Below are 23926 nucleotides of genomic sequence, written 5' to 3' on the forward strand. Positions count from 1 at the left end.
GGTGGGATAGAAAAGTGAAGTAGTAGTAGTAGTAGTAGTTATTATTATTATTATTATTATTATTATTATTAGTAGTAGTAGTAGTAGTATGATACAGCAAGCAAGATAGATATGCTGGATTTCATTTCACAAAATCACAAGTTGAACACTTCCCAAGTGTCTAGGACTGTGTGATGTATTTTCGGATTATGTGAGCAGATCCCAGTAGGGTGGCCTTATTATTATTATTATTATTAATAATAATAATAATAATAATAATAATTGTTATTACATTTCCCAACCTCTGGTTCACTGTAGTTCATTTTCACATTTGGGTGCAATACTACTATTTTGAAGTTATAGTTTTGTCCAGGACCTCCTAGATTAGCTCGTCATCATGACTGGAAGGCTAAAGTCCTCCTGCCAGCCATGGGTATCCAGATCCATACAGTACAAACTGCATCCTGAAGAAAGCCCACAAGAAGAGAATAAATTCATTGTAAATGTGGTGTTGGAGAAAAGTTCTATGGATATAATGGATTGTCAAAAAAGACAAAAAATAGTTCTAAAGCAAATAAATTCTGAGCACTCATTAAAAGCTAATAATAGGATGGATGATTAAACTGAGGCTGTCATACTTTGGACATTTCACAAGACAACTGGAAAAGATGATAATGCTGGAAAAAGTGGAAAGTAGTGAGCAAATGGGTTGACTCAATCAAGCCACAGCCTGAGTTTGCAAGTCCTGATCAGGGCTGTTGTTGTTCAAGGCTCTTATAGGTCTCCTGTTCATTGTGTTGCTATAAACTGAAGCTGACTTGGGACCTCATCACATGGGGGGAAAGCCCCGTCCTGGGATGCTGCTGAGACACAGCCAGGATGGAACTCTGCCAAGACCATCACACGACACAGGACTACTTCCAGCAGGGCTCAGTCTCAGCTCCATGCACACTATGTCTCGGCAGTGTGCTAACTACCCATGTTCTTATAGACTAAGCCAAGGACAGTGTGGGACCAAGCCAGGGACAAATGGGAAATGGCATATGATGGTAAGGGGGTGATGCAGGATGCTGCCTGATGGTTTCCCCTACTGCCCCACAGATTCACCCCACTGCCCGATGGATCCCCCTGCAGTGCCCCAGCTTAAGGACCTCCATGTGATGAGGTCCTAGATTGCAAATAATAATAGCAACAAGCTATACCAAGCGCTCTTCTGATAATTCTGTCCAGAAGCAGAATGATAACGCAGACAAACTTTTGAACTTACTTCACATGTGTAAACACTTTGCTATTCAGAAAGGGAATTTTTGTCAGTAGATATTCCCTGTGATGGAAGAGAGGCAGCAGCTTCTTCCAATTTCCCCTCTTCTTTCAATGTTTGTATTACCCCGTGCTGTTCCAGTGGGTTCCACAACTAAAATTTGGGGTGTTGGGAGAAGAAATGCTAAGAAGAAATACTTCAACCCCTTTCCTAGTGAAGATTTCCATTAGGTGAGATTCTCTTTAAGATCCAAGCTGTATGAAAAGTTGAATAGGGTTGAAAGCAGAGAATGATGAATGAAATTCACCATTAAAATAAGGTGTGGAGGCAGGAAGAGAGAGAAGAGCAATGTAATGGCTCAGAAGAGGATCATCATCTGCCCAGATGAAAACTGGGAAGTCTTTAAAGGAAAAAAAACTGGAAACTATTTTTAAAATTAAGTTAGCAATTTTGCCTGATTCCTTTAAATTGAAGCCTCCAACCCCTCTCGTTTTTATAATATAAGGACCTGCTTCATTTTCATTCAGCATTCTCATGCTATTCACCATAAACTAGCCATGTCCTTATAGAATACTTAAGTCTATAATTCTACTTGTCAGTCCAATCATGAGTAAACCTATTAAATTTATGAGAAGTGGAGTAACCCAATACCTTGGTAAACCATTGATCCCCTGAATCTACTTTAGTTGAGAGGAGGAGGATGTGACTGTTACTGCTGTCTCTGTTTATATCATGTCCCAAAACAAGGATGCTATTGACTAACAATTGGATTTAGGCCATATGCTGGGTTTGTGGTTTATTTGCTTATTTATTTGAAGCATTTATATCTTGCCCTACAGTCAAAACATTCCAAGAACAGCTCTCCCACTCTGTTCAGAGCAGAAACAGTTGGGAAGCTGGAGAGAGGGCTCACACCACCTGCTGGGTCCACACACAAGTCAATGGAGATATATCTGGATTCTGTTTATGGGTTTTTAATAATAGGCTTCAGCTATGAAGAGGCTACATGAGGGGCATGCACTGGAACTGTTAGTGAAGTTGCATTTTTCATATTTCTTCCATTCCTTTCAGAACTTGGAAAACTACACCAGCATGAAAACTCTGGAAACTACAGTCCAAAAAAGTAGCTGTTTTGAACTCTACCTCCCCTGTTCATTAGCCATCTTTGTGTAGTAGCCATTGAGTACTTGTAATCAAACATTTCTTACTGTCCTAATGTGATAGGCCAAATCTGGCTTGTTTTGGAAACAAGGATTGATGATACTGTAGTCCAATTTAGAGTCAGGACCACGGATAAGAGGATCCATGCCTGGTGATCCATATCACAGCCGGGCTGTGGCGCAGGCTGTTGAGCAACCAGCTGCAACAAATCACTCTGACCAATAGGTCATGAGTTCGAGGCCAGCTCGGAGCCCCGCATTTGTCTTTGTCTTTGTTCTATGTTAAGGCATTGAATGTTTGCCTTATATGTGTAATGTGATCCGCCCTGAGTCCCCTTCGGGGTGACAAGGGCAGAATATAAATACTGCAAATAAATAAATAAATAAATAAATATGCTAAAAGCCTGAAGTTCCAAGTCAGAAAATACACTCACCTGACAAGCGACGGAGGCTTTAATCAATACAGCCAGAAAGAGTGCAAGTACGACTGATGCCAAATATGTTCAAGCATAAACATATAAAGAAATACAAGATTTTTTTACATTTCTGATAGTTATTCAGACTTCAGAAGGACAGCCGGGGATTGGTCAGAATGAAGCACCGGTCAGCTGCAGAGCCAACCCCCAGGAGTACACAGTGAAAAACAAAGAGTAAAAATATGTTGATGTCTTTTGATGTGCTCAAATGTCCAGTTCCATGCCAAACAAAGATAGGAGCTTCAGAAAACAAAGGTGTAAGACAGAGATTTTGCTTGGGTACTCAAAAAGCTTGACTGTCAACAAAAAGGTGTAACACGTTCACATTATAAGCCCCTGTTTTTGTAGGCAGCAGTCTCTCAGCTTTAAGTGAACCATATAGCTAGACAAACAAGTTTGTGTTTATCTGAGCTGGCAGAAAATCATCCATCTCTGCATATACATGAACATAATGGTTAATTGCCTTGGGCCCAGAGAGATTTGTTTAGTGTTCCTGTTCTTGGGATTATTTTGCAGGGTCAGATAGAATTGGCTGTCCTGATACATTTTATTTCAGATTTATGAAATAGATACAGTATAAAAAGATAAATGTTACATAGAAAGTAATGAAGAATAGATACATTTGATTAAAGGGTTAGATACGATAGCTGTTGCTGGTTTGGTCTTGTTCTTCTGACGTTCTGAGGCTGTACAAGTTTGGAAAAGGTCCTTTTAAAAAAACATATGTTTATTTCTGAGTCCTTGGTGAATATAAATATTAGGCGGGGAGGGTGGGTTATCATGCTCAACAACAATACAGCTTCAGTGGAGACACTATTCTCCCATGATAACTTTCAGGAGCGAATTTCCCTTCCTAGGGGTAGATTTCTCTCACTTCCTGTTGTTTCACCTCCATTCTTAACTACGAGTTGTTTGCAATTAGATCATCTTAAATAATTACAACGGTTGCTCAGAATGTTGTCTTCTTAGGAATTCACGGATTTTTCATAAGCACTGATTTGCACATACCCATCTCTTTTTCCAGTGAGGAGACTGGAATGTGTGTGTCCTTGTTTAAGATATTAAGTACACCAAAGTCACAAAGTTGTCAAATGTTACATTTCATCTTAACAATCCTTAAAATGTACCCCAAGGAACACATATACTCTGAAGAGCCTCTCTGTGATTCTGAGAATATCAGTGGGAAGTCCTAATTATGGGATCTAAAGGTAGACAAATCATACAAAAAGTCATTAAGATAAAAGCAGAGGGAGTTGTTATTCCCTTTAATTATCAGCATTATCGTGTAATCTTATTCCTGCTCCCCTCATCCTCCCTACCCCATGGAGTTAGGGTAGAGAAGGCTAATCTCAGACACAACAGCTTTTGGATGTTATTAAATGGTTAGTCACAACACTTTTAAGTTTCAAAGCCTTTCTATAAAAGAATAACATTTCAAAATCAAAAATAGTGATGAATATAAAAACTACTCTAAAAATAGTACATTCTATTTACAGGTTAAGCATCCATTGTCTGGAGTTCTGAAATACTCAAAATTCAAATTTTTCCACATGGGTGGTTCAGATAGTGGCATCTTTGCTTTCTAATGACTCAATGTACACAAACTTTGTTTCATGCACAAAACTATTTAAATGTTTTAAATCACCTTCAGATTATGTGTGTAAAGTATATATGGGACATACATCAATTTTATGTTTAGACTTGGATTCCATCTCTGAGATATCACATTGTGTACCTATGCACAATATATTTGCAAGTATTCCACACACACACACACACCCAAAAGTTCCAGAATCCACTCTCTGCCTTGGAATGAAGGCTCCTTCTTTGGGGGCTTAAACAGGCTAGATCAGGAATGGGCAAACTAAGGCCCAGGGGCTGGGTGCAGTCCCCTAGGTGCTTAACTCAGGCCCTTCCCATTTTCCCTGTCCTCTTGGCATAAGGACATAGTGGCCCACTGCATCCTTATGCAGAAAGGACGGGGGAGGATGGCACACAGCAGATGAGAGCCCTCTGGAGTGCTCTCGGCCACCACATATCTTGCCTTCCTCCTGGCATAAGAATGGTGAGAGCAGCCCCATCCTTATGCTGAGAGGACAGCTTGAGGAAGGCATGCAGTGGCTGAGAGTCCTCCAGAGGGCTCTCGGCCGTTGCCTGTCTCGCTCTCCCCCCGGCATAATGCTAAGAGGACAGCCTAAGGATTGAGGGAGGTGGATCGGGGAGGAGCATTGGGCCGTCACTGCATAAGGATGGGGCGTGAAACCCCAACATTATGTCAGGAGGACAACCTGAGGATGTCTGGGCCTTGCCCTGCCCCCTCACAGTCCCACCCTCCTTCCTGGGCCCATCTCCTTCCTGGGCCCATCCTACCCAGCTCGTGCCCGGCTGCTCTTCCTCCCAGCCCAGCCCTCTCGGTTGGGTCCACAATGCAGCCCCAAGGCAAAAAGGTTTGCCCATGCCTGGGCTAAATGGTCATCTTTCAGGGTGCTTTTTCCTGCATGGCAGAATGGGATTGGATTGAGTGGCCCAAATGATCCCTTCCAACCCTATGATTCTAGTCCTAAGTATTTCGGATATGGGATACTCAACCTATATTTTCCTATTTTACCATACTTGATTGCGTGATGGTTAACAGCTATTCTGAGATTAACTTCACCAGTGCTTTTTACTTGAGTACTTCATAGATACTTTGGTTAAAGTTATATATTTATTTACTTGATATTAAAATACATTTCAGAGTTACAGATATAGAGTTCTCTCCCCACTCCACACCCCACATTGGTAGTATGTTTTCCTTCTTGGTTTTGTAAGCCACTCTACTTTATTATCCTAGCATAGCATGCCACCAGATAAACACTGTAAAGCACTTTGCATGGTAGAAGGACAATATAAGCAATGATTTCGATGCTCCCCCCTCTTGTTTGAGCTCAATTGCCTTGTGGAAAATTCAGCTGGAAACAGAAGCTGCTACCATGGAAACACATTCTTGTACTACAGTGAGCTGGTTTATGACTCACCATTACCATAGGTAATAACTATCCTAAGGAATAATTATATTGCAAGGAGAGTGGGAGCTAATAGCATATATGTAGCTTTGGAGGGTTGTTATTCTGTTTTCCAAGGAAGGATAGACCCCAGTTTATCAGATGCTGAAGACAAATCATTATGTCCTGCTTCTGAGCTTCCTTGAGGACATTTAGTGTTCCTTCATTGGAAGCAGAGAGCAGGGGCCTGATGGATCTGTGGTTTGGGTTAAGATGATATCAGCATTTCAACCCAAGTGTGTGCAGATTGCTTTTCCTTGCAACAGAGCAGCCTCTGGTATTTGGATCTAGGGCCTGGAAACACTGTCCGCTCAGAGCTATTGAAATAATGTGCAATCTCATTTATTTTGTCTTTGATTTGATTTCCTCATCATTCCTCTAGAGCAGTGGTTCTCAATCTGGGATACCCAGATGTTTTTGGCCTACAACTCCCAGAAATCCCAGCCAGTTTACCAGCTGTTAAGATTTCTGGGAGCTGAAAACCAAAAACCTCTGGGAACCCCAGGTTGAGAACCACTGCTCTAGAGCAGTGTTTCTGAAACTCTGCTCCTTCAGGTGTTGTGGACTTCAGCTCCCAGATATTGCAGCCAGCTTACCAGCTATTAGGAATTGTGGGAGCTGAAGTCCAAAACATCTGGAGGAGCAAAGTTTGAGAAACTCTGCTCTAGAACAGGCATGGATAAACTTCACCCCTCCAGGTGTTTTGGATTTCAACTCCCGATAGGCTATTAGGAATTGTGGGTATTGAAGTCCAAAACAACTAGAGAGCCGAGGTTTGCTCATGCCTGCTCTAGAGTAGGGGTCCTCAAACTAAGGCCTGCTGGCCGGATGTGATCCTCCATGGTCATATACCCCCACCATAAACTTTAGAATTAGGGTCATCCTAAGCCTTAAAACAACTATCCTAATTAACTTGACTATCTCACCAGTCAAAAGCAGACCCACACTTCCCATTGCAGTTTATGTTGGTAAAAAATGTTCTTCATTTTAAATATTGTATTGCTCTTTTATTTTGTTTGCACTACAAATAAGGTATCTGCAGTATGCATAGGAATTCAGTCATTTTTTTTCAAACCACAGTCCAGCCCCTTTAACAGTCTGAGGGACCATGAACCGCCCTCAGCATTAAAAGTTTGAGGACCCCTACTCTAGAGCAGGCATCCCCAAACTGCACTCCTCCAGCTGTTTGGGCCTCCAACCTCCAGAATTCCTGACCATTGAACAAGCTGGCTAGGGCCTCTGGCACTTGGAGGCCCAAACAACTGGAGGGCTGCAGTTTGAGGATGCCTCATCTAGAGCGACTGTTTGGAGTTCTAGTTCAGCCACATTTTGTAGGATCACACAACTTCTACCCCAGAATTAGCTAAATAATGTAAAATGTGCTTCCAAGCAAGTCTGTATAGAGTTAAATCTAATAATAATATCTACCACCCTTGATGGGTGCTTGATATTGTCAAAGGTTTAGCAAAGCGCTATCATTTTTATGGTTTTCAGGACAAAATATTGAGTTGATTTCACTTGGGTCTTAAGATATAAGTGGTATTTATTTGCTTTATTTAAGCACTAGTCTAGGCATGTTTACTTAGAAGTAAGTTTCACTGTATTCGTGCTATTTACTCACAGCAAAACGAGTATAGTGCAGCAAAATTGTGTTTCCCATGAATTCCGTGCACCGAGCTCTTTTCTCCATTCACTTCTCTCAAGTTAGAAAAGTACTTTGAGCTTGTGACTCTAGGGAGAGGTATAATTGCAGGTTGGATTTTGTTGGATTTGCAGAAGGTAAAAATATGGCTTTCAATAATTCATTCAGACCCGAGGCCAGCCTTTGCAATCACACATAAAAACGGCCCACCTGAGCCCAAGGAACTGCTCAGCAAAGTGACTGAGTTCTCCACCAGCAGTTGTACCTCTGTAATGTAGGTCTCTAAGATGACTATAGAGCTAGTGGGTTGCAGGAGCACAAATATCTAAAGCTACTTTAATCAGCAGGCAAATGTAGTAGCAGCAGCCGGGCCAGAAATGTTGGGAACGTACATGAAATAGGACCACTGACAGGTAAGTCACCTGAAAGTCTCTTGATTACCAAGGAATATTAAAATAATTCCACTGCTCTTCTTATAGTGTACAGTGGAAGCAGGGAGCGCTATGAACGGCAGGGGACAGACCAATATAAACCAGGGACAAGAGTCATGTCATTCTCTAGATCAGTGGTTCTCAACCTGTGGGTCCCCTGCTGGTAAACTGGCTGGGAGTTCTGGGAGTTTTAGGACAAAATACCAGGGGACCCACAGGTTGAGAACCACTGCTCTAGACATTGCTGTCCTATCTCCCAGCATTTCTCATCCCAGGCTATAACATTGTCATCGTTAGCATTGTTGTCCTCATTTATACCCTGTATTATCTCGAGTAACTGAGGCTCAAGAATGCTTACCATTTAAAACATAGCTTTCTTTTCACCCTATAGTAGGAGTGAGGGCCAATTCCCTTTGATTACCTCCTCCCTGAGAAAATCAAAATACCATCTTGTTATTTTTACTTCCTGTCCAGATAGTGCTGGAAAATGACTTATTATTATTATTATTATTATTATTATTATTATTATTATTATTATTATTTCTTTTTATTTACCATTTTGCCCAATACATACATACATACATACATACGTATAGAGAGAGAGGGGGGGGGGGATGGGGGAGGGAGAGAGGGAGAGAGAGAAAAAAAATCTGGTGGGCTTCAGGAAGATTTTTTGGTGCTTTTTCAAACATTTGGGTAATTTGAAGTATGATTTTGGTGAAATGTTTGCTTTAAAAACGGACTCAAAATATGTCAAAAAAAAAGTGAGGGATAATTCAAGGAGGTTTAGAGACTGGTGGTGGGGCTTTAGGGACCATGAAAAGGGGGGTTCATGGGGAAGACGGCCCCCACCACTGTCCTATAGGACCTTAACCTACATGGGTGGAGGGATTAATTGAATGCCAGCCTTTTGTTAGAAAATGTGCTTTTAAAAATTTAATTGGATTAAAAGAAAACCCCTTATCGTGTGCTGTTTTCCCCTCAGAGTAGAAATACTTTACAGAATACAGACTCTACAGACTTGGAATCTAAGCCTGAAAAACCTAGGGCCTTCGAAAACTAATTACTTGGAGACATGCTTCAAATACCACACATATCTGTGAATAAGCATGTAGAGAACCAAATCTGTGTCTCTGCTTCAGGGGATCAAGAGAGAAATGCATTAGCCATGAAATGCCCTGTTAAAGTCATGGACATTTCAGGGTTATCCTGCTTATTTCCAGCCTTTTGCCCCCACCCCATAATAAGCAAGTAGGCTATTTATTTGCAATGATCCCTTTCCCAACGTCTGCCTCCTGCCTGCAACAAGTAGCCCAGCTGCCACACAAACCCAAACATGTTCCAGTGACCATAGGTTGACAGTTCAAGCCACGCATTATTCATCTCCATTGTGATATTTATTTCATGGTTCTTTGCACTTGAAGAGTTTTTTGTACTGGGCTGCTTTCTGGAATAACAAAACGCTCTTTAGTGGTACTGAATAATTCATTGCTGCTTTTGGGGGGATTTATGGTGTGGCCTAAGCATTTTCCACATGTCTTGAGAGCTGCAGCCAATGCAAGACCTTGGCTGGGATTGGAATGACACTCGTAAATCATCCCTGTTAAGTGATATCCTATTATGGACTGTCCCTAAGAAGATTCTGTCTGCATTGTTAATTTGCTTGATGATTGCCACCTGGAGTTTTATTTCAATGACAGCCAGTGAGACCAGTCACTCTCAAGCCCAGAGGAAAGGGATGCCTTTTAAAAATGGAACTGCTGGCTGAGAACTGACAATTTTGTCAGATAAATCGAAAAGATTGCTCTGTTAGCCTTGTGTGAGAAAAGAAACATCTCTACCAGTTGCCAGCAAAAGGAAAACCTTAATTAATGGCAGCTCCCCTTTAAGGCTTTCATATCAGCGTACTTTGTTTTGTTCTTACTTCTTTGTAAAACCTTTGATTTCAATCTTAGCAGTCAAAGAAATCGGCATAATTCAGGCCCAGGAAAGAGGTGCTGGAGAATTATTCTATGGTTTCTGTGGATAGCTAAAAAGACGATTAGGCAAAGGTAAAGGTTTCCCCTGACATTAAGTCCAGTCGTGACCAACTCTGGGGGTTGGTGCTCATCTCCATTTCTAAGCCGAAGAGCCGGCGTTGTCCATAGACATCTCCAGGTCATGTGCTGGCATGACTGCATGGAGCGTCGTTACCTTCCCGCTGGAGCGGTACCTATTGATCTACTCACATTTGCATGTTTTCGAACTGCTAGGTTGGCAGGAGCTGGGGCTAACAGCGGGCGCTCATCCCGCTCCCGGGATTTGAACCTGGGACCTTTCGGTCCGCAAGTTCAGCAGCTCAGCGCTTTAACACACTTTGCCACCGATTAAGTACGTCCTATTGCAAGTCAAGTCTGAACTCTCCCTAAGCTGAGACTATCATGCTTTGGCCATTTTATGAGAAGATAATGATGCTTGGAAAAGTAGACGGCAATAGGAAAATAATAAAATGGCATGCCAGATGGATAGGCTCATCAAAAAAAGCCACATCCTTGAATCTGCAGTACCCGAACAGGACTGTTGATGATAGGATCACTTGGAGGTCTCTCATTAATTGGTTGCCATAAGTTGACTTGGCAGCAGTGAACAAGGCCCATACAGACCTCCCTACCAGCCAGCCAAGATACCTCTCTCCCACATCTTGAAGGCCACTAAATCAACCTTTGGGCCTCCAGGTATTTTTGGACATCAGCTCCCACACTTCCTAAGAGCTGGTAAGTTGGCTGGGATTTCTGGGAGTTGAAGTCCAAAACACCTGGAGGCCCAAAGGTTGGGAACCATTGCACTAAATGATTCAGTACTTATACTTCAATCCTTTCTCCATTAACAATGATTATGGAATGTCTAACCCAGAGGTCCCCAAACTAAGGCCCACGGGCCAGATGTGATCCTCCAAAGTCATTTGCCCCTCCCTAAGTTTTAGACTTAGGGTCGCCCTAAGTCTGAAACGACTTGAAGGCACACAACAACAACAATCCTAATTAACTTAACTCCCCTCTTTCTTTGCTTTTAACAAGGTGTGTTTATTTCTTCTGCCAACTCCAAGAAGCAATTGGGAGTCACATAGCACAGGATGCCCTATCTAAAGGTAGGAGAGACTGCAGTCCTTCCAGTCCTCTCCCTCTTGCTGAGTTAATTGAGTGCAAACTACTTTTGTGGTTTGGATTCTAATTGCAGCAATTGAAGTAAGTCAAAGATGAAGGGGGAAAGTGGGAGGAGGAGACAGAACTGGGGCATTTTAAAAGCAGCTTGGAAAGTATTAGCCAGGACCAAACCAAGACACTGGAGGATATTAAATACTTAAGTGTAAGTTAACAAGGGATAATTTCACCCATTTTGTGGTTCAACAGTAACATTTACTGTTATGGGAAGGTGGCCTCACTAAAGAAAGAAGATTGGTTCTAGAACTGATTTTATGCTCACTTGAGTGGGATTGGGGGAAGAATGTTTTATATACCACAGGCCAGAAAGTTATAACAATCTTTTTTTAAGTAAGCATTTGGCTTTTGAAATATGGATAGAGTACAGTATTAAGAAATGGAATACAGTGTTAACATTTGGAAATTATAACCATAATGGAACTAACTTGCCTTGGTGTGTGCACCTTGGAACTATTACAGTATTAAAGTACTTCCAGCAAAAATAATGCTCCAGTTTTCACTCATTGAAGCCTTGGCTTTTGCTACCTATGTTGGACAGACTGAAAATGCAGGGAAGTTGCAAAGCACTGCAAAAGGGACAATGTGCAATAGTGAAAACAGAAACAAAGAAAGAACCACCCCACTCCCCAAAAACAAAAAATTACCAACTGATGCTCGAAATGTACAAGCATAACTCCATAGAAAATTACAAGACATTTTATACACTTCCGACACTATTCAGACTTCCCTCATTGGCTAAGAATCGGACCAGCTAGGATCCATGCAGGGATTGGCAGGAGGTTTCTCTCTATTTATACCCTGCCTTCCTCCCTGAGGGGACTCAAGATGGCTAACAATCACACACTTTGATCAATTTAAAACAAAGCAAATACAAACATTAAAAAACAATTAAACAATACTGTTTCTTGATTTAAGGTATTGGCCTGCTGGCTGATATCCAAACAGAGGATGGGCCGGAAATGTCAATGCCTTTGTTGTTTCATGGCTGGCTGCTACTTCCCAATGAAGATCTGGTGGTACAATACCAACTAAACCAGTGGTTTTCAACCTGTGGGTCCCCAAGTGTTTTGGCCTAGAACTCCCAAAAATCCCAGCCAGTTTACCAACTGTTAAGATTTCTGAGAGTTGAAGGCCCACAGGTTGAGAACCACTGGCCTAAACAGAATAATTTCTCTAGTGGTGTAGGGTGTTTGTATTAGGAATATATTCATAACCTGTTAGGATTATGATACCAATATGGTTAGATATTGGTGCAGAGTAGCAAAAACGTAGAAGACTAGGGGTTTATGTGAGCAGAGGTGAGAAAAAGCAAAATAGCCAGCCTCCCTTTCCCTTTAAAGAGTCATGCGCATAAAATAAGCATCAGAGACATCAAAAGTAAAATAGTAAAAATATGTTTACTCACAATCTTGTATGATGATGGTCATACAGGTAAAAACATCTTAGTTTCAAAAGAATACAGTTCAGGATATTGCATATCTCTTAACAAAAAAGTAACATCAGCATTGCATGGCTGGATCAAGAAACAGGAAGAGCAGGAAGAGCCAAAGAGATAGAACAAAAGAAAGTCTCTCCTTTTATACCCCAAATTCTAAAGGTGTACATCACTTCCTGTAAATCTCCAGGAAGTATACTTCCATTTCCCACATTTCCCATTTCCCTAAAATGGTGCCATCAACTCTGGAATGCAGCTTTGGCTTCAGGTTACTAAGCAACAAACAAAACTAACTACATAAACCATCCCACATTGAAAATGCATACATGATTGCTAGATAACCCAACAGTTTGTTAGATTAAAAATACAGTTAAAATACAACAAATACAATGAAAATGCATTTTAAAGCACCCAACCCACCTCTCAAATCCTACCCACAACCTTCCCAGCAATATGCCCCTTATCCTTCTCCAAATGCCTGCCTGCAGAAAAACATTTTGACCTCTTGCGGAAGGCCAGAAGGAATAGGGGCATCTTGGGAGGGAGTTCCACAGTCTGGGAGCAGTCACCAAAAATGCCCTGTCCTGTGTTGCCACCAAATTTGCTTGAGCGAATGGTGGCACCGAGAGAAGGCCCACCCCAGTTGATCATAAATATCTACTAGGTTCATAGAAAGAGATACGGTCCTTCAGATAACCTGGACTGGAGCCATATGGGGCTTTGTAGGTCAAAATCAGCACTTTGAATTGTGCCTGGAAATGTGTTGGCAGCCAGTGGAGCTGTTGCAACAGAGGAGTTGTACGCTCTCTGTAGCCAGCCCCAGGTTAGCAGTTTGGCTGCTGCTCCTTGGACAAACTGAAGTTTTTGAGCACTTTTCAAAGGCAGCCCTATGTAGAGCAGATTACAGTAGTCTAACCAGGATGTATCCAAGGCATGTACCATCATGGCCAGGTCCAATGTTTCTGGGAACAGTTGCAGTTGGTGCAGATACAAAACAATAACAAAATACGAAACATCAAAATACAGTAACAAAAACCAGTAATAATATATACACAATAACCAAGGGGGGGGGGGGACAGAAACATAGTAATATGACATCAAATTAAAACAATGAGGTTGCAAAAGTGGATAAGCAAAGTGCACATTATGAGTTGCAAATTCAGAAATAGATAAAGTGCAACAGATTCAATTAAGGTCACATTGGGTTGGGAGGAGCCCTGAATTAATATCAAGTAATCAGGAGAAGTGTGACCAATACAAAGGTTGAGGAGTATAATTGTAATTATGATGATAATTATGATGGGGAAGGGCGATCTTAACCAAAAGCCTGGGTGAAAAGCCAGGTTTTCAGTCTCTTCCAAAACGCCATCAAGGAGGGGGCTTGCCTGATCTCCCTAGGCAGCGAGTTCCAGAGCTGGGGGGCCACTACAGAGAAAGCCCTCTAGCTTTAACTTGCACTAGCTTTAACTGTGTAAATGCACTCGTGATCACTGCTGATACTTGAGCTTCCAGGTTCAGAGCTGAATCCAGGAGAACCCCCGAACTGTGAATCTGCGTTTTCAGGGGAAGTATAACCCCATCTAGCACAGGCTGGATCCCTATTCTCATATCTATCTTTTGACTGACCAGGAGCAGCTCTGTCTTGTCTCAATTAAACTTCAATTTGTTTGCCTTCATTACAGTTGTCAGGCACTGGTTTAGCATCGGAACTGCTTCCTTAGAATTAGGTGGAAAGAGTTGGGTGTCATCTGCATATAGATGCACAGGACTCCAAAACTCCAGATGACTTCTCCCAGTGGTTTCATGTTGAATAGCATGGGGGACAACACAGAACCCCGAGGGATCCCACAGGACAATGGCCAAGGAGTTGAACATGAATCCCCCAGCACCACCTTCTGAGAACGTCCCTCCAGGAAGGAACTGAGCCACTGAAAAACAGTGCCTCCAAGCCCCGTCCCAGAATGGGTGACTCAGAAGAATACCATGATCGATGATATTGAAAGCTGCTCAGGCAAAGCAGTAGGCTCAGGCAAAAGATGATGCTGCAGCTTCATTAGGTTTGTCTTTTCTTCCCCATTAATAACTTTTGCCATTATGAAAACAGTCTGATGCTGTTTGGCCACAGCTTCCCCAGTTTACATCTGTGAAATGTTAGAGGGTGTAAATTAGCAGGATTTACTTGTGGTATGTATTGATTCACCATTCAACAATTGATTGGACAGGTCTGCTCTATTTGGAATTAACCAATAGGATTTATGTCTGTAAGAATTCTGCACCAAGTTTTGATTGGATTCATTGACTACTCCTGCAGTCTCTCCCATCTGTAAAATTTTATGAGGATACAACACGTATTCATCATGGAAAATGCTGATAAGGGGAAAGAGCTGGAAAATAATCTGGTACGAAATGTGCTGCAGTGGGCACTGCAGCAGATGAACCCTAGAGAAGTTTAAAATTAATCTCCTTGGTAAAATTGTAAAACTAGCATGTGAAGTAAGCGAACAGATGGCATGCATTTGGACTGCAGTGAAGCATTTAGGAGTACATCTCAAATTTTAATTAGTATTGTTCTTTTTTTAAAGGCATGTAGGTTTGCATTAAACTATCTGCACCTGAAGATTTGTATGCAAATTTAACAGGATGGCAAAATACAATGGCTGGGAAAGGTATATATGAGGCTAATAATCTTCAAGGGTGATACTAAATAGGGGTGTCTTGGAAACTAGGCAAAAAGTATGTGCCTATAAAATTACAATCCGGCAGTAAGGATTCGCCGAAGCAGAATAATTGTACAAATAAAAATTAAGTAAAACAGAGGTGACCAGTGTACCTTGTCCAGAGCCTCACAGGAGAACAATTAAGTATTTCATGTGTAAATACAGAATAAGGAAGCATCTTATTAAAAACAGGGGAGACTTTTAGGACAGAGCAATTCTGATGTGCAGCAAAATAACTTTGAGAATTATAGTGTTGGAAGAGAGCACAAGGGCCATCTAGTCCGATCCCCAATCACACAGGTATATAGCCTACCAACTTTTAAAACGTTTGGGTCTTCCCAAGAGTATTATTATTATTATTATTATTATTATTATTATTATTATTATTATTATTATTATTATTAAGATCCATTGGCACACATTGGATGTAATGGGGAGGCACTCCCCTCTCAGACTCAGCTTAGATCCCCAGGATAGCTATCGTTATTTATATTAATATTATTATTAACACCCACACCGCATGCACCTTTCCCACCTCCTCCCTCACCTTCCAATGCTTTGCTTGTGTTTATTATGATATTTTAATTATTATTTAATTATTATTTAATTATTATTTAATTATTATTTAATTAATTATTAATTATTAAGAGGTGCTTTGCTTGTGCTTTTGGTGCACAAAGGCAGAAGGGGGTTGGACTAGATGGCCCAAGGGGTCTCTTCCAATCCTCTTTATTATTTTATGATGATGATGATGATTAACACGTAGGCTGTATTTGTTCCCATTTTGTTTTGTTTTTTTACTTCAAAATAAGAAATGTGCAGTGTACATAGGAATTTGATCACAGTTTTTTTAACTATAGTCTGGCCCTCCAATGGTCTGAGGGACAGTGAACTTGCCCACTGTTTAAAAAGTTTGGGGACCCCTGCTATAGAGCTTGTAAATTACAACTTCCACAATTTTATATATCTGAAGTTTTGTGAAGTCTTTAGACCTTTTTGCCACTGAGCTCTAATACTGCAATTCAGAGCATATGCTAGGGGCCTTTCTATAGAGGACCTAAAATGCAGAAGAAATTGGGATAAAAAGGTGCACTTAAAATTTGACTTCGGATGAAAAATGCACATATTTGCATGCAGTCAGGAAAAACATGTGACTTCTTTCTTATATGCTGGTGTGAACTGCTCCAACACATGTGTGCATTTAAAAATACCAAAACAGCTGATGAGGGCTGTAAACAAATGGAGTCACAGACACACAAATGGCTAAATGGAAGCACAAGTGGAAGGCAATTCCCATGAGAACTCACTGCAAGCATTCCTTTGTTCTCATGTTTATGAAATTAAACAGAGCTTGAATTTACACAGTGGGCACCAGCATGGTTGGCAAATGACCCCAAAGGGAAAACTGGATTCAAGAGGGGAAAAATAAAGACAGCAGGAGGGTGAGGGGAGATAATGACAAGAAATCTGCTTGTGTCTGCATCAGTGCTTATGAGGTCCAGTACATCTCAGAAGAGTTAATTAAAAAGAAAAAGAAAACTTCCAACAGATGTCTCATGTCCATCTTGCAGATTTCTGAAATCATCTACAACCAAACCTGTCAGGATGCTGGGGGAGCATTTATTGGGGCTGATAGCTCCGTGTCTGGACTTTCCTTAAGGTCCTGCGATTTTTCACCCCCTTATTTGTCCCGGATTATGAGGGTGTCTGAAAGGGCCCTAGAACTTCAACTATAAATCCCAGATGGGTTCCCAACACTTTGAAAATGATATAAAGGTTATTATTTGAAAATGAGATAAAGGTTATTATTTGAAAATGAGATAAAGGATATAAAAATAAGTATTGCTATCTTTCATAATTTTATCTTAACTTTGCTTGAGTTGCTTTTACCCTCCCTCTCTGTATGAGACCTGGCTCTTCGCTCTTGTGTAGCTTTTACATTTTCTGCTGCTGCAGTTCACTCCCACTCAATTTCATTCAGCCTCAATGTACACACATTGTGGGGACAGGGAAGAAAGTTAAATAATCAAGGAGCTTCAAGTTGCTCACAACAATTCTGAGAGACAGTTACACTGGTGGACACTGGACTTCATGGCCAAGCTGGGATTTGAGTGCCAAGTTCTTCAGATCAATACTCCAACCTTCCTGTGTTCTGGTCTTCAAAAGAGGACCTTTGGACAACTACATGCTAGCATATCTTTCAACATTTCACAGATGGCATGGGATACTTGGGACCAGGCAACATCCAAGCACGATGAAGATGGCAGAAGTTACTGAAGAGGAAGGACAAAGAAGCTAGGATGTTGCAATGGTTTGCTTCCCCCTTCTGAATCAACTGAGTGAAAACTACTTTTTCACTTGAACTCAGTTTGCAGCAAGTGAAGTAAATTGAGGACAAAGGAGGAAAATGAAAAAAATAAGAAAATACCCCCATTTTAAAGGAACAGAAAATGTGAGATGACAGAGGATTAATCAGGATGGCACCTAGAATCATAGAATCATAGAGTTGGAAGAGACCTCTTGGGCCATCCAGTCCAACACCCTGCCAATAAGCAGTAAAATTGCATTCAAAGCACCCCTGACAGATGGCCATCCAGCCTCTTGTTTAAAAGCCTCCAAAGAAGGAGCATCCACCATACTCCGTAGCAGAGTGTTCCACTGTTGAACAGGGCCGGCCGGAGAGATTTTTTAATGGGAAGCGGGGGTGCTGAAAAGCGCCCCCGCCACCGGCCCCGCCTCCCGCGCCCTGGCCCCGCCTCCCACGCTGCGTGGGAGGCGGGGCCAGGGCGATTAGTGAGGGGGGCGGGGCCACAGTTGGCCCCGCCCCCCGCCCAGCGTGCCCTGGCCCCGCCTCCCACGCAGCGTGGGAGGCGGGGCCAGGGCATGCTGGGCGGGGGGGCGGGGCCAGAGTTGGCCCCGCCTCCCACGCTACTCCCGCTTGCCCGTCTGGCCTGCTAGGAAAGGCCAGACGGGCGAGCGGGAGTAGCGGAGGCGGAGCCAGCTCTGACGCCGCTCCCCCCCCGCCCAGCGTGCCTTGGCCCCGCCTCCCACGCAGCGTGGGAGGCGGGGCCAGGGCACGCTGGGCGGGGGGAGCGACGTCAGAGCTGGCTCCGCCTCCGCTACTCCTGCTCGCCCGTCTGGCCTTTCCTAGCAGGCCAGAAAGCAGCGGAGGTCCCTCCAGGCCGCGATTGCGGCCTGGAGGGACCTCCGCTGCTTTCTGGCCTGCTAGGAAAGGCCAGACGGGCGAGCGGGAGTAGCGTGAAAGCGGGGCCAGCTCTGGCGCCGCCCCCCCGCCCAGCGTGCCCTGGCCCCGCCTCCCACGCTGCGTGGGAGGCGGGGCCAAGGCACGCTGGGCGGGGGGGAGCGGCGTCAGAGCTGGCTCCGCCTCCGCTACTCCCGCTCGCCCGTCTGGCCTTTCCTCGCAGGCCAGAAAGCAGCGGAGGTCCCTCCAGGCCGCGATTGCGGCCTGGAGGTGATGACCATCACCCCAGCTTTCAAATTGATTTAAAAACGCAGCGGAGAGTTCCGCCGGTCACCCGCCAAAAGAACGGAGCGGGACCGCAACAGACTATTATTAAAAGACCTTTTTTCCTTCATTTCCCTCTTCCCTGAACTATGTAACAAATCCCCCAATAAAAGTAACATTTATTTTAACAGTAACACTCTCTATCTGGTTATTTTGTATCTTTTCTCTGACTCCCTCCTTTGCATGCAGTTTCTCTCCCTCCCGTCCCTTTAAATCCGGATGAGATTTCTCGGCCATAGATTAACATGGCGGTCGATATAAATATGACTTTATTTGAAACATATGTTACGCTAGTAGATTGAATGATCGCTATTAGCGTCCTTTTCAGCTGAATTGCTCAATAAAACCTCCTTGGCGGATTTTCCTTCAACTTGGCGGACCTTCTTCATTTCAGGCTTCAGGTTGTATTGCGGCTTATATTCTTCTTTTGGCTTCGCCAAGGTCCGTTCCCTCAGGACCGGATCGGCTTCCTTCTAAAGGGGCCCGATCCCCCAAACGCGGTCGATAACATAATTTGGCTTTACCACGAAGGGACTTGCTTGGAAGTTCCAAAGATCAATTTCTAGGCTAAAATTCCAAGCGGCGACCTTGGTCCAGATATTCTGGGACAGGTTGGGGAGAGAAACGGCTGCAAGGAGGGCCCTCCGACCAACAATTTGACCTCATTTCACATCCAAATTTCTCTGGCAGCCCCTTTCTCTCTCTAGATCTGATTCAGGGTACTGAACAAAGGAGCCAGATAGGAGGAAGCAGATTTTTAGCTCCTCGAAGGAAAGGCGCCAACGTGAAACAGGGGACGCCCTGTAAAAATAAAAGGGAACCGGCCCCGTTGTTGAGACCCAGGTGGGAGGAGCCCTGGAGGTATTGCACTTCGGATCAGGGCTCGGTAACAAATTCCTGGTGAAACACGGGAAGGTCTGGCACCCGGGGGGCATGTGAGAACAGTCTGGCTTGTAAGATTACAGGTTCAAGGATCGCGGGGTAGGGGGACGGTTGTGTTCCCGGGGCACCTGCGGATCCCATGGACGCCAGCCATTCAATCTTGGTGGAAGGAACTCTCGGTAGGACGAGCGGCACCTAGCCGGTTGGGTGAGTCGTTACTCCGTTAACTGTCAGGTACTGGGCAGGGGCTGAGCCAAGAATGGGTGTTTGTTCAAGCACGTCTAGGGTGTCCCACCCCAGCAGACATCCCCAGGGATTCTCCATTGGGAAAGATCCTGGCCAATTGGGGTGGGCTTTGCATCGAAAAACATGGTGCAGGCCAGGTTGGGCTAACTCAGAGCACATAAGTGGCCCCTTGTGGCCCTTGAAGGGGGAACAGCTTGCCCCCCCCCGCTTGAGTCGCCGAATTCGGAGTGTTGACCTAAGGTGACTCGCCAGGGGAGGGCAAGTGGTCCCAACTTGCTTATGCTGCAATGTTCATGGCCTTAAGCCAGAGGGAGAGTGGAAGGGGGGAGGGGGTCCAAGTCTTCCCATGCAGGGACGTGGGCTCAAAACCTACCCTCCTCAGAAGCTCCCCTCTAGACCTACTTCCCCTCCCGCCTCCACCAGAAGAGGAACTTCTGGAGACATTTGCTTGCCCCACCTTACCAATCCCGACCCCCATCCCTCGCCCCACCTCATCCCCCGTTTTCTCCCCTAATCTGAGTCTTGCACCGACCCAGAACCCCCAAATCGACCCTTCAAGGGAACCTCTGCTTCCCGGGATCCCACTCTCCCAGACTCACTCTCCCAACTCCCTACCATTTACCCCCGTCTCCCTTCCGTTTCCCAGCCCTCTGTTTTCTCTCAGCCCCATCTCCCCTCCGTTTCCCAACCTCCTATTCCCTCTCCACCCCTCCCCAACCGAATCCCTCTAAGCCTTTTTCCCTTCCACCCCAAAGACTTCTTCCCCCTTGCAGCCCCCCTCCCTTAATCTCTCCCTCTCTTCCTCTCGCTCGTCCTTTTTGACCAGAGGAACAGGGGGAAAGAAGGGGCCGGGGGGGGGGGGATGAGGACCCTCAGAGGAAGGAGGAATTGACTGTTCAGAGACCATAAAACATCCATTGCCACCCTCTGTTTTATCTGGAGCCTGAATATTGGGTCAATAGTTCTCCAAGGAATTATTTTCCCCTCTCTCCCTCCTTTTCAAAGCAATCTGCTTCTGAATTTTTGAGTCACAGTTCAATCCCCTTTTTCCTTCTTCTTTTCTGTTTGCTTTCAAAACTTTACCCAAAATCTCTAGAAACTCCCCAAAGATCCCAGAGGAACATAAATTTTTAGACTGTCAATTTGCATTTTTGTTGGTTACAATTTGTAAGTGGGACCTTTGGTCTGGCATTCTTTCCAAATCGCCAGGTCACACCTTGAAATTTGCTCAAACTAAAGGATCCTGTGTCCTCAAAGACTCCTTTCCCTTTTTCTTTTCTCTTCACCCAATCCCTTTGGGCAACCCTACAAAACCCCTCCCCTTTTTGAATCTCCCTCTCAGCCTCCCCCTTCTCTCTGGGGGATATTAACCTTCCATCTTCAGAGACTGGCTGAGTCCTGCCTGGGGCTTCCCTGTTCTCTGAGTAGTTGACTTTGGAGCCTTTGTCTGTCCTTTAAATGTGGGGAACCAAGCTTTGTTCCTCTTCCTTATGGTTTTCTTCCTTGAGCTATCCTTTCTGTCTCTCTCTCTCTCCCTTTTGTTTGCTATTTCTTGAATGACTGTGTATACAATGGGTTAGGGATTTTATTAACACTCTCTCAGTATAAAAGGGACCGTTGGGAATTGTAGAATGGGGATCCTGGCACCCCACATGGGAGGCACTCCACTCCGACCTGGACTACCAGGACCATCATCCGCTCCTGTGGCTATAAAGGGACTCTGAGAAACCCAGCTCAGATAAGGCGAGAGCAACCAGTGGGGTGCCATCACGGTGATGAGGCCCCCACCCACAAGCTGGCTCCAACCCCTGGCAGGGGTCGTGAGGCTGACCCTGAGCAGAAGAACATCCCCTTCAACTGCAGGGAGGAAACGGCGCCCCCACGAGACCAGGAGAAGGCTGGCAGGTAAGGGCGACCCCTCCTCACCTGAAGAAGAGGTGGCAGAGGCTAAAAGTGTGTCCCCATGGAGCCACGAACAGGACCCTCGCTGTTGGTTGCTGGGTCAGGCGCGAGTGGGGAGCCCAAACATGGCTGCGAGGGTGCCAGAGGAACCTTCAGTATTGAAAACGTCCCAAAAGGTATGAATGATTTATTTCCCATTTTTTTTTCCCTTTTTTTCCTCCTTATAAAACTAACCCTCCACTCTTAGGGTCTTGGGGGAAGGGGAGTGGGGAGGGGACACGTGATCTCTTTTCTTTGCTGTCTTGAGGCATTCTCTATCCCTTGGACCTCCTCCCGGGTGGAGGTGCTGGACCTGGCTGTGGACACTAGGAGGCGCCTGGTGGAGATGGCATCACAACCTCCTCGAAGCCCTCCTGACCTCCTACATCGCTTGCAAGGTGCTGGAATCCATGCCAGGATCCATCAAGAGTGCTCCTGAACCAGAACCAGCCCCCACCAGCGGTGAGGAAGACAAAGACCTGTGGACTGCTGAGCTGGGAGACGACCTGAAGGTGTTGTTCCGGAAAACACCTCCTCAGGGCCGGCCGCCCGCAAGTTGTCCTGACCCACACCCTCCCGAGGTCCGGAGAAAGACCAAACGCCAGAGACGGAAGCACAAGACCCCCTCCAAGGACCCCTCCAAATTCCATCCTTTTAGCACCACGGGAACACCCCCATTTGGACCTACAAACGTTTGACAGCTCGCTTTGACAGCTGTCAAATCGGCCCTCACTTCAACCCCCCCCCCGCTCGGAAGAACTAACACCACGATTCCACTGGGAGCTGTCCGGCGTGCTGAATCAGGAGCCGTGAGTTCTAATTTCCCCTCTATTTTTCTCTCTGCTCTTTCCCTATCTTTCCCCACTAGGAGCTGTCCAGGGTCCTAACCCTAAAAATGCTAACCCTAATTCTCATTTTTTCTCTGACTCTCCCTGCCAGCTCTAGCCCGGTGTTGTATGAATGGCTTTCTTCCAAAGTAAACTTCTGGCAACAGTTGGCCACAAAAGCCTTAAATGTCTCAGATTTTTGCCTGTCCAGTGGAGCCTCAGCCACAGACCTGTTTTCCACCTGTTTAATTGGCATTCCAGAACCTCTGGAAATTTTTAGAAATTATACCATGTTCCAAGACATCCCAAAGGATATGTCTTACAGAGATCTCTCTAACCGGGGAAGAGTCTCCATGGACAAGTTGCCTGGCATGGCTACCATCCGCCTTGCTCATGTTCCTCAAGCAGAAAATTGTTTTCAGATACCCACCTGCATCGGTGAGTGCCATCAGCTTCCCATTGACAACTCTCTAAATTGCACCCATATAGAAAAACTGTCTCATCTGAATGCCCATTTGGTCCTGCCCCCAGGATGGTTTTTCCTGTGTGGACAGACAGCCTATGGTTATCTACCTGCCAATACCTCTCAAGCCTTGGCATCAGTGGCAAAGGAAATGCATGAGCTGCGGGAGGCTGTATTAGATAACAGGGCAGCTATTGATTTCCTCCTATTGAGAAACCACTATGGCCGTGAGAGTGTAAGGCACATGTGCTGCTTTAATTTGACAGACCAGACTCCTATGATTCATAAATCCATCGAGGGTTTGAATGATTTGGCCTCAGGAATTAAGGAGACGACTGGATTCGACCTTAGTTTTCTGACTGACTGGCTCCCTTCTTTAGACTGGTTGAGGAAAGGTTTTCTCCTCTTTCTAGCTGTAATCCTTTTCCTTCTAATAATAGGCTGCTGCTGGTCGCATTTGCCCGCTCTGTTCCAAATTTGCAGCAAAAGAACCATTCGAACCCCTCTCAACAGATGGCCATGCTGCCGCTGAGAGGTTATAATGTTTATGCGGTAGGGCAGGGGCGAAATAGGCTCCGCCCATCTCGCCCCGCCCTTACCGAGTGGGGAATATGATGACCATCACCCCAGCTTTCAAATTGATTTAAAAACGCAGCGGAGAGTTCCGCCGGTCACCCGCCAAAAGAACGGAGCGGG

Source organism: Anolis carolinensis, chromosome 1 (assembly GCF_035594765.1).
Source record: "Anolis carolinensis isolate JA03-04 chromosome 1, rAnoCar3.1.pri, whole genome shotgun sequence".
In the NCBI taxonomy this organism is placed as follows: domain Eukaryota; kingdom Metazoa; phylum Chordata; class Lepidosauria; order Squamata; family Dactyloidae; genus Anolis; species Anolis carolinensis.